General features: G+C 47.6%; 1 protein-coding gene across 1 annotated transcript in view; it reads right to left on the bottom strand.

Moving 5' to 3' along the window:
* The window catches only part of Daam2 (dishevelled associated activator of morphogenesis 2), a 129,042-nt gene extending 113,933 nt beyond the window's left edge, over positions 1-15,109 (bottom strand). The window contains 1 exon segment of the mRNA XM_029565843.1: positions 14,971-15,109. The gene's annotated coding sequence lies outside the window, so the exon portion shown is untranslated.
* Between the last annotated feature and the right edge of the window lie 1,044 nt (positions 15,110-16,153).

Below are 16,153 nucleotides of genomic sequence, written 5' to 3'. Positions count from 1 at the left end.
TAAATATTGTTAAGGAAGACGTGGGGATGTCCACTGCACTCCTGGAACTCTGAGTACTTTTTAAAAATCAATTTTTTAATTATGTGGATGTGGGTGGGTATGTGCATGTGAGTGCAGGTGCCTATGGAGGCTTGAGGTGTCTGATTCTCTGGAGCTGGAGTTAGACACTTGTGAGCTGCCTAATGTGGCTGCTGGGAACACCGCTTGGGTCCTCCACTCTTAAACCCTGAGCCATCCCTCCAGCCTCCTTGCATACTTTTTAAAACTTTTCTTGGGCTGGAGAGATGTTTCAGCAGTTAAGAGCCACATGGTGTCTAACACCATCCGAAACTCGAGTTCCAGGGGATCTAACACCCTCTTTTGACCTCCGGGCATTGCATGACACTGGTGCACTTATATACATGTAGTCAATGCACTCATACACATAAATTTTAAAAAGCTTTATGTGTGTATGTGGAGGGGTGCCTGAATATGCTACTGCGCATATGGAGGTCACATGGGGGGGTGGTCAGAAGACAGCCTCTATCTGTCCTCACTTTCCACTTTGTTTGAGACAGTGTGTATACCAGGGTAGTTACCCACAGGCTTCTGGGGGCTTCTCCTGTCTGTCCTATATCTCTGTAGGTGTAATGGGATTACAGCTGTGGTACCATATCCAGTTTTTATGTAGGTTCTGGGGATTCGAACTCAGGTTCTCACACTTTTGTAACAAGCACTGTACCCACTGAGCCATCTCCCCAGTCAGTTCTGAGTATTTTATGCATGTAAATTATCTTCCCTTGAAGGTACAGTCTGGTTATCGTGCATAAATGATATGTGTGTTGGGTGAATGCAGAGGTCAGAGGACAACTTTGTGGAGTCAGTTCTCTTCCACCTTTATGTGAGTTCTGAGAATTGAACTTAGATTGTCAAGCTTGTCCGGCAAGTCCATCCCCTGCTAAGCCAGCCATCTCACTGGCACCAAGGTACATACTACTACTATGACCATTTTATAGATGAGGATACTAAGATTCTCATTCCAAGGCTACCCTCAGTGAGCAGTGGATTTGAATTCCATTCTTTAGACCCACAGAATCTTCACTAGAAGTCACTCTTCTATACAGAAGCTCCTGCTGAACACAGGCAAGCCCTTCCATGCCTCTCCACTGTTCTAGAATCCAGTGAAATGCAGCTGTGGACTTAAATTAATTACCCTCTTCATCCTTATCTCTAACACTCACATCAGATCCCTAAGGCCCTGAAGAATGTGCTGATTTCTTCCTTATTTATTAAGAACAGTCCTCAGTCCCACAGGTTTGCCACATATGCACTGTCCCTTTGCTTCAAGGGATCGAAGATCAGAGGCAAAGAGCAACTGCTTCTTGGGGAACTGACTCAGCCCAGTGTGCCCGACATCTAGTGCTTTCTCATGATGCCCAACACCCAGCACCTTCTCAAATATTTGTTGAGTGACCACAATCCTTAACAGCTAAGAATAGCCCAAGCTTTGCAATGTACTGAGCCCTGCTCATCTGTTATCTTTCTTCAGACTCCCCTGGGTCCTGTCCCCCTATGGTGACTGTCATTTCTGCTTCACACATGACTAAAACAGAAGCCAAGAAATGCTGAGGGGCTTTTAGAAGGTGCAGCTCATTAATGGAACACACACTTCACTCCCTATCCTGTACCAAATTAAATCAATCTCTTGTCCTTTGTGTGTATGTTCACAGACACACACAGACCTGCATACAACTAATTTATCTTTCTAGACTGTAGATACTAGTCAGTTCAGAAAAAGAGGAAAGAATCCAAACTAAGCTCTTATTCTCTGCACATGAATCAACACATTAAGAACATACAATAAAGGTGGATGTTGTCAGCAAGTACTTCCCCAAAGCTAACAACCACCACAGTACCTAAGGCAAGTCCCACCCTTCTAGAAGCTTCATTGCCAGAGAACACCCTGTCAGAGTTCCATTTCAGCAGAGAAAGGCATGGGGAAGGGATAAAGAAAGCTGGACTTTTCTTAGCATAAACAGGTGATGAGGAACATGTCTCTTTAGAGTGAACTCCCAAAAGTGTTATGAAGGAGTTAAAAATAGCTTAGAGGGCTAGGGATGTGGTTCAGTTGGTAGAGTGATTGTCCATCATGTCAGAAGCCCTGGGTTCCATCCCCAGAACTGCATAAGCTGGGCATGGCAGCGTACATCTGTAATCCCAGCACTTGGGAGGTAGAGGCAGGAGGATCAGTTCAAGGTCGTCTTTGGCTATATACCTATGCCACCAGACTTCCACAGCATGAGTGTGCATCTCAGTGTACCCAGAACAGCCACAGTTTGTCTAACTTTCCTTGGTGAACCATACAGCAAGCACCCTTTTGGTTCTTGAGAGAGTCTTAGTTTAGACGGGAAATTATATGGTTGTCCCTGCCATCCAGGAAATTCATGACTTTCTCCAACAGCTCCTGAGCAGGAAAGCAATTTGGCTTCCCAAGGCCACTGAGTTACCTGATCTGTTTCTCTTTCCAGAGTTTCCCCTCTCACAGCCCACATATGTCCTAAGGAAACAGTCCCCAAGTAGCTCTGAAGCCAGAAGCAGTCACTAAGGATCCCAAAGCGATGAGCTTTCCACTCAGGCATCCCAGGTTCCTATCTCAGCTCTGACTAATCTCTTCCTAATATGACCTCAGAAAAACCATTCAAGGGGCTGCCAAGATGGTTCTGCGGGTCAAAGCTCTTTACACATAAGGCTGACGGGCTGAGTTTGATCTCTTCAAACCCACAATAGAGAGAATAAATTCCTGAAAGTTGTTCTCTTACCTCCATGTGTATCCCATGGTATGCACACATACACACAAGCTACTCCAGTCCTTGTCTATGAGAGAAGCTGACTATACCCAGCTCATGGGATTGCTGTAAGGAGCTTGTGAAGCAAAGGAAACACCAAACACCACTGCCTCCCCCAGGCTTTCTAGAATATTTAAGTTCTCAAATAGGAAGGAACCCAGTGTACTCTACTAGCCTCAAGTACCTGTACTGTCAAGGTTGTACCTGCTTTGCTGTGTTTAAAGGAAATGGAGGGACTGAGAAATGGCTCAGTGGTTAAAAGCACTTGCTGCTCTTTGCAGAGGACCAAGGTTCAGCTAACTATATCTCTCAGGGATCCGAAGCCCTCTTCTGAACTCCAAGGGTACCTGCACTCATGTGGTGCACAGACACTCAGACTCACACATACATGAGTGCATGAGCGCACACGTGCATGCACACACACACACACACGAGTTAATCTTTAAAAAGGAAATGGAAAACATGGTACAAGCCACCTTGTAAAACTGTTTGCCAGTGTCTACTAAATCTGAGTGGGGACATGGTCTCAATGAACCAGCAAGTCCACTCCCAGCAACACCAATAGAAGTGCACGTGTGTGCTCACCTGCAGGTGTATGCACTCAGCAAGGATAGTCACAACAACAAACTTGGAAGCCACCCAAGTGTCCAAGAACAGAATAGATAAAAGGATTTCTAGATGTATAATAAAGTATTACACAACAATGAATACACAATCTATGTAACATTACAGCAAGCAGAAGGAGCCAGGCGAATGTGTGCTTGTGATATGGTCCCATTTCTATAAAGTTCAAGACCAGGCAGCACTGTGCAGCAGTATGGAAGGGCACTGAATGTCTGCTTAGGAAGAAGGGCCTGGAATGTTTTGCTTTTTGATCTGAGCATTGGCTACATGGGCTTGTTCAAGTTCTCAAAATCCACTGAACTGTGCAATCACAAACTATTTTCTGAATTACACCAAACTTCAATAAAAAGCTAATAAATGCAAATGCACAGCCATGGTGGCAGAGCCTTACACCACCTCACAGTGGAGAGATCTTGCCAGCTCTGTCAGGCCCGGCTACCGGTGGGAAGCTATGGACTCTGACATCTCTATCTCTGTGGTGGTGATGGAGAAGAATCAACTGTATCTCTTAGAATGGAACAGCAGATCCCAACTCCATCTCTGTTCAACTGCAATGCCTCACAGTGGGGACAAGTCGACAAATATATTGTTACAGACTGTGAAAGGATAGTTATGAGGGTTGGGGAGGTGGCTCAGTTGGCAGAGTGCTTGCCTAGAACACAAAGCCCTGGGTTCAATCCCCAGCACTGCATGGTAGTACACACGTATCATCCCAGCACCAACTTGGAGGAAAGGGTTTGTCTTACATTTCCTGGGTCACAGTTCATCAGAGAGCCCAAGGTAGGAACTCAGGGCAGGACTCTGGAGGCAGGAGCTAAGCACAGGCCAAAGAGGAATGCTGCTTACTGGCTTGATCCTCTGGCCCCTGATCAACCTGTTTCTTATTACAACACGGGCCCACCTGCCCAGGGGTGGCACCACCCACAGTGGGCTGGGCCCTCCCATATCACTCAACAATCAAGAAAATTCCCCACAGACATGGCCACAGGCCAGTCCAATGGAGGAAATTCCCCAATTGAGGCTCCCTCTACCCAGGTGTGTCAAGTTGACACTAAAGCTATCCAGCACAATTGACCCCTTGTCAACTTGACACACAAACATCCCTATTAAACCACAACCTTTCTATTTTTTGTGCTCCGAGATATGTTAACATTAATATCACATTAAGACAGTAAAACCTTAAAAGCCCCACAGTCCTAAAAAAAAAAAAAAAAAAAAAAACTTAAAAGTTCACAGTCTCTTTTTTAAAAAGTCTCTAACTGTGGGTTCCTGTAAAATCCAAAACAAGTACTATCATATCAAAAGGAAGAATCAGGCACACCTAAGCAAAACCTAAGGCCAGCAAAGTAGCTCAAGGCTGAGCATCTGGGATTTACTCAAGATCTTCTGGGCTCCAAAGAGTTCTGGCATTTCTCCATTGCTATGACAAAACTTCTGACTCTGCCATCCACAGCACATACAGCTCATCTCACAGACTCAGGCCAGCTCCATTCCACACTGGACACGGCCATTGATGGTCACCCCATGGTCCCGGCGTCTCCAAAAAGCTGGGGTCCACTAAAACTGAGGCTACACCCTTGCCAATGGCCTCTTCTGGGCTCTCAGGGTGCAAAGCCTCAGATTCTCCCCATGACCCCTTCAATCCTGGGGTCTTCACTGCAACTGAAGCTGCACTTTCACCTATGGCCTTTCCTGGCCTCTCAGAGTGCCAAGTCTCAGCTGCTCCCTGTGACCCCTTCATGCTTTCAACACCAGAACCATGCAGGAGAGTCTTACATATTACCAAGTCCTGCTTCCAGCTAGAGATGGTCCCCTGTGTGTGCTGACCCTGAGGAAATACCTCCTCTGAGAAGACTCCACCACACTGATACCGGTCTCTTGTTACTTACAGCTGACTTTTCATCCCCAGCTAACCAGCATCAATTGTTCCAGTAAAGCAAAGATTTTACTTCAGGTTCTGGTCTCTTCTTAATCGCAGCTGATTCTTCAGGCCCAGCCGACCAGAACCCATAGATTCTCAATTCAAAATATCACACAAACAGCCCTGATAGTCTCCGCTTCCCTTTGAAGATTTACAAGCCAGGTCTCCATCATCTACAACTCTTGCAGCATAACTGTTCCAAGCTCTGAGCACTCAATGGCTTTTCTATTCACACAGTTCCAAATGCTTCCACAATTCAACATCAGGTCTGTCACAGCAGTGCCCCACTCTCTAGTAACAATTTCTGTTCTAGTTTGTTTCTCCATTGCTATGACAAAATACTCTGACCAATACCAACTTGGGGAGAAAGGGGTTTATCTTCAGCTTACATTTCCTGAGTCATAATTCATCACTGAGGGAGCCCACGGTAGGAACTCAGGGCAGGAACCTGGTGGTAGGAGTTGAAGCACAGAGCCATAGAGGAACGCTGCTTACTGGCTTACTCTCTTGGCCCCTGATCAGCTTGCTTTCTTATACAACATAGGCCCACCTGCCTTGGGTGGCACCACCCACAGTGGGCTGGGCCCTCCCACATCACTCAGTAGTAATCAAGAAGATGCCCCACAGACATGTTCACAGCCACTCCAATGGAGGTAATTCCCCAACTGAGACTCCCTCAACCCATGTGTGTCAAGTTGACACTAAAGCTATCCAGCACACTGGGGAAGCAGGAGGATCGAGAGTTCTACATAGCCAGTTTGAGGTCAGCCTGAAATATACGACACCCTGTCTCAAAAAACAAAATAATAATAATAATAAAGGGGAGTTCAGATAACTGACTGATTCCTCTACTGCCAAAGTCCACAGAAACTGAAGTCATTTCAAACTAACTTCAAAACTATTTCTGGCTGGAGAAGTTTGACAGATCTTCCCACTGACCTGGCATTCCCTTTCCACCTGCCCTGGTCAAGGGAACATGATGTTGAGAGCTGTGGCATCTCAGCGGTGGGGGTTGCAACAAGAAAGTGTGTGTCCTGTGCCCTGGGAACACAGTTGGAGACTGAGCTGTGAGTCTGGATCCCTGAGCTTGACATATCAAGTGTGCTTCACACAAGCAAGCTCTGCCTTGGCATCCAAGCTGGGTGATGGTGTACATAACCCTGGAGACGGAATGCGCAAAGCACCATGCCAGACCAGAAGCCTTGCTACTTGGCACGAGGGAGCAAAAAATGCCCGCAAGGAGGAGGAGTCAGGTCAGGCAGAGAGACCCATGCAGGTGTGATGTGAAAATCGATACAGTCAGGGAGAGAGATCCCAGTGGGCCCCACGGCACCCCCAAGACCACCCCTTTATCTTGAAAAAGCCCTGGTAAGTAGAGAGGGGAACCCATAGGATCTAGTCCCATCTTGTTTTCAGGCAGGATGGTGACAAAGCCATCTGGTCATGTTACCCCTAGAAAGGCCTACTCTTCCCCTACACCCCAGATGAGCATGGGGTGAGAGTTAAAGGTGAATTTGGCAGTAAAAGTCCAAGCATTAGCTCACCCTGCCTGTTATGACACAATCCTCTCTGCAGCACATCAGCTGAGTGTCATCTAGTGAGTTGGATGGCTGCAAATGTCAACTTGACACACCTGGGAAGAGGGAATTTCAATTAAGGAATTTCCTCTATTGGAATGGCCTGTGGCCATGTCTGTGAGGCATTTTCTTGATTGTTGAGTGATGTGGGAGGGCCCAGCCCACTGTGGGTCCCCTGACTACATTCTGAGCTATAAAGCTACGTTAACCCTCAAGGACTTGGTGGTGGACACAACCATCTCCCATAAAGCCACACCTCACTCACCCAGTCCGGGCCTGACCTTCATCCTATTTTTCAAGGACACAGATATCTCAGAAACTTCACGTGAACCTCCACCACACCAGACAGCTTACTGTCAGTTCCTTCCTACCACCATCTTTGTTCTATCTAGTGACAATGTATTGAGATTCTTTAGTTAGCTGACAATCCTAGTTAACCCTTGAGAGATGGACTGTTTTATTATAATGCCCATTTCTCAGATGGATGAGTAACTAAGAATCAAAGAGGCAAGATAATTTGTTAGATATTTTGACGACACAGGTTATCAATATCAGGTTCTTTGCTTCCCAGGAAGGATTTTACTAAGCCATCTCTAGCCCTATTCTTAATCCCTATTATATCTAGTTTCTTTAATTATGTATGTGTGTGTGTGTGTGTGTGTGGATATGTAGATATGGGTGTAGGTGCCTGTGGAATCCAGAAGAGGGCATCAGATATAACTAGAGTTACAGATGGTTGTGAGCCACTCAATGTGGATGCTGGGAACTGAACTTGGGCCTTCTGGAAGAGCATCAAACACTTTAAACCACTGAATCAGCTCTCCAGCATGCCCCATTCCCATTCTATTCTCAACCTCTATTCTAGAATCCCCATTCTTAATGGCCACACTGTAATGATCTTCCCTACCCCACTTGCTCTGTTCAGCCCCAGTAGTCACACGGTCCCTGTTACCTCTGCCAGAAAACTTCCATAGACAGTCATGAACAAGTAGACTTAGACAGAGAATGGCAGGGCTGACTCTATGCCCTTCAAAGCTGGCAGCATTGACTAGTGTTCTCATAACACTTTATTATAAATAAACAGGTGACAGGCTGAATATGGATGTTGAGGTTGCCTGTTCCTTATCCATAAGTATTTTGTTCAATTATTCACTTAGTCAATGTTTATTCAACAGATTGTCTTTTTTGCATGGGGCACTGTTCTAGTTCTAGGGATACAGGTGGAGCCACCAACTCCTGACCACCATCAGGCAGCTTAAATTCTAGCAAACTCACATCTGTGTGTTTCACCTGTGTCTGTGCCAGGTCTAATTCTTCCCTTAGACCAGTGCTTTTCAACTTAGACCTCAGATAACTTGGGGATCTTACAGAACTGTGGATTTTGGTCTGAGGAAATGGCTCAGTCATTAAAGTGTTTCCCATGCAAGTGTGAGCATTCAATAAGCAAGAAAAAAAAAAAGTCAAGTGTAGAACGGTGCATGCCTATAATCCCAGCACTGGGGAGGTGGAGAAAGGAAGACCCTGGGACTTGCTGGCCAGTTGGCCTAGCCAAATCAGTGAACTCCACGTTCAACAAGAGACCCTGTCTCAGAAAAAACATTGTGAGTCATTGAGAAACACCCCCAGCATCAACTTCTGGCCTCCAAATATATGAGCACACGAACACACACACACACAACTATGTATATCTATGACCCCCCCAAAAAATAACTGGGTGCACCCAGTTATTGAGGCTTTCACAACGCCCCCCACGTGATTCCCACATAGCCAGGGTTGAGCAGTGCTGTTCTGACAGGTGCTTCCTTTCTATGTTTTCCATTTATTTGCTGTGTGAGACAGGGTGAATCTTTTAAACCCTCTGAGATGGGACTATAAAATCTGGTGAGTGGCCATATCATGGTATTGCTATGATGTGTAAGTGGAACCATGTGCCTTTTAAACTGTAGAATGTTGCCCAGACTTAGGTACTGTGGTCACTGCACAGGGTCTTACTGATGGGTTCTGTTGGGTCTTGCTTCCTTAATGTCTTTGAACCAGGCTTTGAGTTTGATTCTTTGAATCAAAACACTGAGAGGGTTGGTGGGGATGGTGCAAGCATGTTCTTGCATATGTGTTGGTGCATGTGCATGTGAGTGTGAATGCACATATATGTGTATGCATGTGGAGACCCAAGGTTGATGCTGGGAAACACCCTCCATCACTCTTCTACCTGATTCACTGAGGCAGGGTCTCTCAATCGAACCCAGAGCTCACTGATATGACCAGTTTTATTAGCCAGCTTGCTCTGGGGATCCCTGTTTCCGTCTTCCCAGGCTAGAGTTATAGGCAATTTATCATGTCCACCCAGCATTTATGTGTCTTTCTGGGAATCTGAACTCAGGTCCTCACACTTGGAGGGCAAGTACTTTAACCACTGAGCCATCTCCCCAGTCTCTACATGGGAGGGTGGTTTTTTGTGATGTTTTCAAGATTTGCTTTAATTATATTTGTATGTGTATTTGCTTGCATGTTCGTATATGCATCATGTGTGTGCCTGAGACCTGCAGAGGCCAGAGGAGGGCATCAGACCCTCTGGAACTAGAGTTTCAGATGGTTGTGAGGCTCCATGGGGATCCTGGGAACTGAACCCCAGCCCCCTGCAAGAGCATCAAATGCTCTTAACCACTGAGTCTCTCCAGCCCTGTTTGGGAGTTTTAAAACACAGTACACAGAAACCTTTCTCCCAGTCTAGCTTTGTGGGTGAAGGAAGTGCTGACCATTTATTCATTCCAATAGAAAGTTACATGGGCCACTTTCTGCCTGCCCTGGGGAGTGCAGGTCTGTGCTCTACTTTATATAAAAGTCCCCATCTCCAGGCCCAGGTTTCCAACTTTGGGCACTGTTAATAAATCGGAATGAGTGGTTCATTTACAATGACCAACTTGTGAACTTTCCTGAACTTGGAACTGGAGACAGGAAAAGCATTGGAGTTTTGCTGGGCACTGAGCAGTTTTCTAGATCCTTCCTAGGGGTCTTTCACTTCATTTCCAGAACAGCTCTGAGTTTCAAGAATACTTATTTTTCTCATTTAACATGTATAGTGTGTTCATGTGTGTGTAGTTGCATGATTCGTGTGTGTGTGTGTGTGTGTGTGTGTGTGTGTGTGTGTGTCTAGGACAGGCATCATTCTTCAGACACTGTCCACCTTATTTTTTGAGACAGGGTCTCTCATCAGCCCGGAGCTCACTGAACAGTAATCTCAGTGCTCTGAGATTATTGTAAGGTGTTGCAAATTATTTTGCCTCTTTGATTCTCAGTTTTCCCATCTGAGAAATAGGCATGACAATAAAGGAATGCTTCCCTCACAAGATAGACCCTGGCCAAAAGCTTATAGCTATGCTTGTTAGAGTTCCTAGCCATTGGCCAAGTAGAAGGAACACTAAGACTAAGACAATTAAAGTACAAATACCCATCCAGTATCACCAGACAGAACAGAATGTGGTGTGGAAGAATCGTCAACAAATGAGGATGGCATTCTGATAAAACTTTATTTATAAAGCAGGGTGACAGGCTGGATCTGGCTGTTGGCATTGCCAGCTCCTTATATTTTGTTCATTCATTAATTTATCCAATGTTTATTGAATGTCTCTTTTTTTTAGGGACCTTAGAAAGAAACTCACAGCATCTGCAAACGACCACGGTCTTAGAAGCCTTGGCGAACACTAGCAAAATGATGAACACATCCAAGCAGAGGCACTTCTCCTTCCACAGCATCTTGGCTGTGCAGTCTAAGAACCACATAATGAAATGAAAAACAAACAAACCAAAAAAATGTGAGGAGAGAGTTGGGAGAGATGGCTGCTGCCAGGAAGGAGGGATTCACTGACCCCCCCCCCAAATCTGGGCCATCTCAAGAGAAGTTGGCCACTGGTTAAGCCTCTTAAAAAGCTTAAAAGTCATCCCAGGCCACGGTTAAAGAGAAAGCTCGAACAAAACAAAAACAAATGTGATCTTCAAAGTCTTAAATGTCAACTTGAAGGATAACTTAGAAGCTCTGGGATGGGCAAGAGGCCCTGCAGCTGCTCCCTCCAGCACTGGATGCCCCTTCCATCTTAAGAGTCAGCACTTCCCTGGTTAATGTATCAAGCAGGGTTCAAGGGGCAGCCTGCCACCCATATGTACTAGATGTCTACACTCTCTACAGTCCCCACAAGTAGGGGCTGCCTAGCCAACATCTACCCCAGGCTTTTCCTCTAAGACCCCATTGGTTTCTGATTGCTCTTCCCTCCCCCACCTTGCCAATCTTCCCATCCTCCAAAAGTGCAAGTGCAGGCACACATGGACACACACACACAGAGCCTGTCCAGCTGCCTTCTCCCTTCCTGGACAGCTCAAATACAAGAGGGGTTTCCAAGATGCCTCGCCCTCAGGACAACAGCCTCAAGCACATTCATGGGCAGTTTTCACTGGTCACCTTTTCTATAGAAACTAGGGATGACCTGAAGTCATTGGCCTGGGGTCATGGAAAACACAAGGCCATATTACAGGGGGAGGGCGCCCTTTCCAAACCCTACAAGCTCCTGAAGACTGAAAAACTGAACCATAAAAATACAATATTCCCTTTATTAAGCATCTACAATATCCCTGGCTCTGTTGTTTGTCCTCATGCATAAAAGTCCTTTGTGCAGGGACCCTGGTCCCTATCTCCATTCTCCAGATGAGGAAGCAGAAATGCAGGAAGACCAGTGTCCCAGGCGCTCCTGTCTACCCCCAGAACAGGCTGCTTGGGAGTCTGCACCCTTTCCACGGCATAGGCTGCTTTTGAAGGCCAGAGCGGAGTAACAGAGGAAGCTCTACGCAGGGTGTCTGTCTTCAGCCATTGGAGCCAGCGACTACCCCTGTGCTGTTCTTTCTTCTAGGTGTGTTTGCCTCTGGGACCTTCTGGGATGGTTCAGATGCATCCTTGTTAATAAACCAATCAGATCTCAGAGAGGAGAAACAGCTTGCAAGAGACTGCAGCTGATGGAAAAAACCCTAGTGTCAGTGGCCTTGGAATTCATCCCTAGTCTCAAGTTGATAAAGTATCTCTCAGAGAAAACCCCAGAGAGCCAGGATTCCACAGGTGCTCCCAAGAAACCCCACATTTCAAAAGAACTGAGAGTCTGCTTCTGGCTCTGAGTGGGCCCTGTGGAGTCATGCGGTGGGGACAGGAATATTTGGGTGAGTTCTCCTGTGGGTCCCCTTCTGCCCTTCAATATTAACCTTTAAATTTTATTTATTTATTTTATTATATATGTATGAGTGTTTTGCCTGCAAGTATGTAAGTGCACCACATGTGTGCAGTGACTGAGGAGGCCAGAAGAGGGTGTCAGATCTCTTGGAACTGGAGTTACAGATGGTTGTTAGCTGCCCTGTGGGTGCTGGGACCTGAACCCAGGTCCTCTACAAGAGCATCCAGTGCTCTTAACCACTGAGCCATCTCTCTAGCACCTCTGTTCATCTCTTACTCTGGATCTAAGGCAATGTTCAGTGGTGGGGACTGTTCCTGGTATTAAGTCAAAAAAAAATGTTGGAGGACAGGATATGGGGAAGAGGACAAGGAGAGAGCGTGAGCACTTTCTCACAGAAAGCTGTGTAAGTTTAGTTTCCCCCACTCAGCTGTGCCCTGAGTCCTGCCCTCCCAGCCTCCACATTCCCCAGGCCTAAAGTCTAAAAGGGATTTTTCTCTCCTCTTTTTGTCCTGATGGGGGCACAAGTATTCCCTTAGTCTCTGAGGATCTGGAGGAAAAGTCGGGAACACTCAGTTAAGAGTTAGAAGCTACAGCGAAAACAACTCCCAGAGAACAGTTGTGTTTTTTGTTTTTACTTTTTTAAAGGAAGAAATGGGAGTGGGACAAAGTTCAGGGCATAGATGAAGGAAGCTGTGCTTCCCTGGGCATGGACAGACACCACAGTCACGTCTGTGCACACACAGGCACGCATGTGCATCCACAAATGCAGCCACCTCTGTTTACACACACCCCTGCTTCTCCTGCCCACATGACTTCCTTCTCCATCACACTTGGGCAGCAAAGGAGCCCATTTCTGACACTTCTGCCTGCTCAATCTTTTACAGTACTTCCCAGGGGGTCAATTTGTAGAATTTCTGAAATCCTCTCCAAATCTCAACTTCCTGTGGGTCTGTTTTTATTTCCAGATTTCCTTCCCCTAGTCCCTCAGCCTCTCTCTCTCTCTCTCTCTCTCTCTCTCTCTCTCTCTCTCTTTCTGGGACATAGGGTGAGCCCAGTCTTCCTCCCATCCAAACATTGTTAGTTGGCTCCCTTGCAAAATGTAAAACCAGAGACCCAGGCAGAGAGCACAGCTGCCAACCCAAGCCCTCTCGCGGTGGATTCCTTGTTTGTGATCAGCTTCAGTAGCTGTGGTGCGCCCTGCAGTCTTGTACTAATGGGCCCCATGGTCACCGAAATACAGCCCTATTCACACACTCTTAGGGACAACCTGAAAACCAAGAAACAGAGCCACACTCCGAAGGCACAAAACAGAAAACTTGAAAAACTTTTTCAAGTCAGAAAGTTGCTTTTTCTTCTTCCCGTGTGAGTTTCAAGGCAAACCTCCCGGGGACTCCACTCTGCAGAAACACGATTTCCCTTCCCACCCTCCCAGGAACTTTCCCTGCCTTCCACAGGACTGTAGAGAAGTGGCCAACAGGGAGAGAAGAGTTAAATCAAGCCCAGACTTCAGCAATCTGTGTTCAATTTTGATAAAAATCTCACTCGCTCTCCCCCGCCGCCCCCTCCCTCTGCCCCACAGCTCAGACAAGTCTCTTTATGTTAGTACTTTACATCTTGTTTTGGGCACTGCAGCCAGAGACTCTACCAGAGAACTTGGAGTTTTCCCCATCGTGGGTACATGGGGCAGAAACATCCATCCAGTTGCTGAGGCCAGACTGAACACAGCTACACAAGGGCTACCACCATCACCTCCATCATCATCATCACCCTCTATCCTCCTCCTCCTCCACAGGGGGCAAAAATACCCACCTAGCTCCTGAGGCTGGGCTAGACACAGCTGCAGGGCCAACACCACCACCACCATCATCATCCTCCCTCCTCCTCCTCCTCCTCCTCCTCCTCCTCCTCCCCCTCCTCCTCCTCCTCCTCCTCCTCCTCCTCCTCCTCTTCCTCCTCAGCCATCACCACCACATGGGGGCAGAAACATCCACCCAACTCCTGAGGAAGAGCTGGACACAGGGTTATAGCAGAGCCATCCTCCTCCTCCTCCTCCTCCTCCTCCTCCCCCTTCTCCTCCTCGTCGTCGTCGTCCTCCTCCCCCTCCTCCTCCTCCCCCCTCCTCCCCTTCCTCCCCAGTTACCTGTAGCCAGACCAGCTCCTTCATGGATTGTCAGAGTCCCATCACTAGGGAGGTTAGGCCATAGCTCAAGAGGAGTTTGCACTGCCCCATAGGTACTTAAGGCTACAACCTGGAGAATTCCTCTCTAGAGATGCTCCATAACTGCCCAAGGTCCCACAAGAGCCTCTAAGCAGCACTGTCCTGCCTGCTGACCAGAGTCCGGCCTGCAAGTTGGAGCTGGGAGCTTGGGAAGAGTTCAGTCCACCCAAGTGAGTGCACACACCAAATTGAGAAAAGTAGTCACCAAAAAAGTTGTCAACTTTTTCGGGGGCGGGGGCGTGAGAAGGGGGCAGCTTCGTTTGTTCACTTATACCAACAAGGAGTTCGATTCCAAAGCTATGAAAAAAGTTTTCCAAAGTTTTCCAAAACCGTGCCTCGTGTCCAGACGCACACACCCCCCCACACACACAATCACACACATACACAATCACGCGTGCAAACCAGCCCCCCGCAGGCAGCCCACTCCGGGGTCTGCATCTTTGCAAACACTTTGGAGAAACAAAACAGGCAGCTCGTGGGTGGTGGATGAGCTGCGTATCGGATGCGAGCTGCGCTCCAAAGAAAAGTGAAGGGACAGAAAAGTGTGGGGATGTCGCCCCGCGCGTCCGGGTCCCCAGCGCGGCACTGCACCTACCCCGAGGCCCTCATGGCGCGGCGCGGCTGTTGCAGCCCCGGCTCCCCGCAGGCGCCGCGTTCCGGTCGCTCTGCTTAGTCCTCCGCAGCTCCGGACTCCAGAGAAAGCAGGCTTGCTCCCCTCCCGGCCGGCCTCTCGCCGCCCGCCCGCCCCGCTCTGACGTCAGGCGCCTTGCAAGCCGGGGATATTTATGGCAAGGAGACTGGCTTTTCCTCTAGGTGCCGATCGGATGGCAGCAACTTGGGATGTGAGTTGTAATTTTCACACTTGGAACCTAACAGCGGACTGGAGGGAGAGTCCAAGCAGCAGGCTCACAAGGAGGGTCGCTGTTCCCCCACTTTGGCATGGGGCCTTTCTGGGGGCTCCTTCTGTTTTGGAAACATGTCAGGGTCAAGGAGGCAGAAGTGGTCACTTGAGCAGGAGTGCCCCCCTCTCTTCCTGGACAGCTAGCAGAAGGGCTTGTGGGGGCCCCACCTAGAGGGACCATGGAAGGTGCTGGCAAGACAGAAGAGCCAGCAGGCACAACGGACGAACTCATTAGGAGCCCTGTTCCACACCCTAACAACTTATCCATTTCTTCTTTGGGAGTACATGTATATACTTTTTTTAAAGTTTATTTTTATTAAATTACGCACCACACTCCCTGCCTCTGTATAGCTTTTCCAACTCAGAGCTAGTCAATTCATCTTACCCCATTTGAGATGTTCACAGTAGCTCATCTATTTATTTTATGTATATGACTGTTTGGCCTGCACTTAAGTGCACCCACATTGTGGCAATGCCTGAGAAAGCCAGAAGAGGGCGTCGGATCACCTGGACCTGGAGCTACCTGCAGTGGTTCGGGGCCATGTAGGTGCTGGGAATCGAACCTGGGTCCTCTGCAAGAGCAGTTGATGTTCTTATCCACTGAGCCATCTCTCCAGCCCCTTATTCATACTTTTTAAAACTTGCATCTAACTTTTTATAAATGGGGTTGTGGAGGTGTCGCTTGTACCAGATAAGAAATTGGCCATAGTGAAGAGCAACTTTAGCAGTGCACAGATGGTCTTGTCTGAATCACCCACACTCAGAGGTCCCTCTGCCAGCAGATGATGCCCACAGGTCCCCAGTCAATCAAGGCTGCCACTTCCTCCCATAGTCCAACTGCTGTTATCCCTGCAACAACTTCTGTCCCTCTTCTCCA

This window comes from Nannospalax galili, unplaced genomic scaffold, assembly GCF_000622305.1.
Source record: "Nannospalax galili isolate Female #2095 unplaced genomic scaffold, S.galili_v1.0 scaffold1318, whole genome shotgun sequence".
In the NCBI taxonomy this organism is placed as follows: Eukaryota; Metazoa; Chordata; class Mammalia; order Rodentia; family Spalacidae; genus Nannospalax; species Nannospalax galili.
The sequence above is the reverse complement of the archived record's forward strand: the minus strand, read 5'-3'. Positions and strand labels throughout refer to the sequence as shown.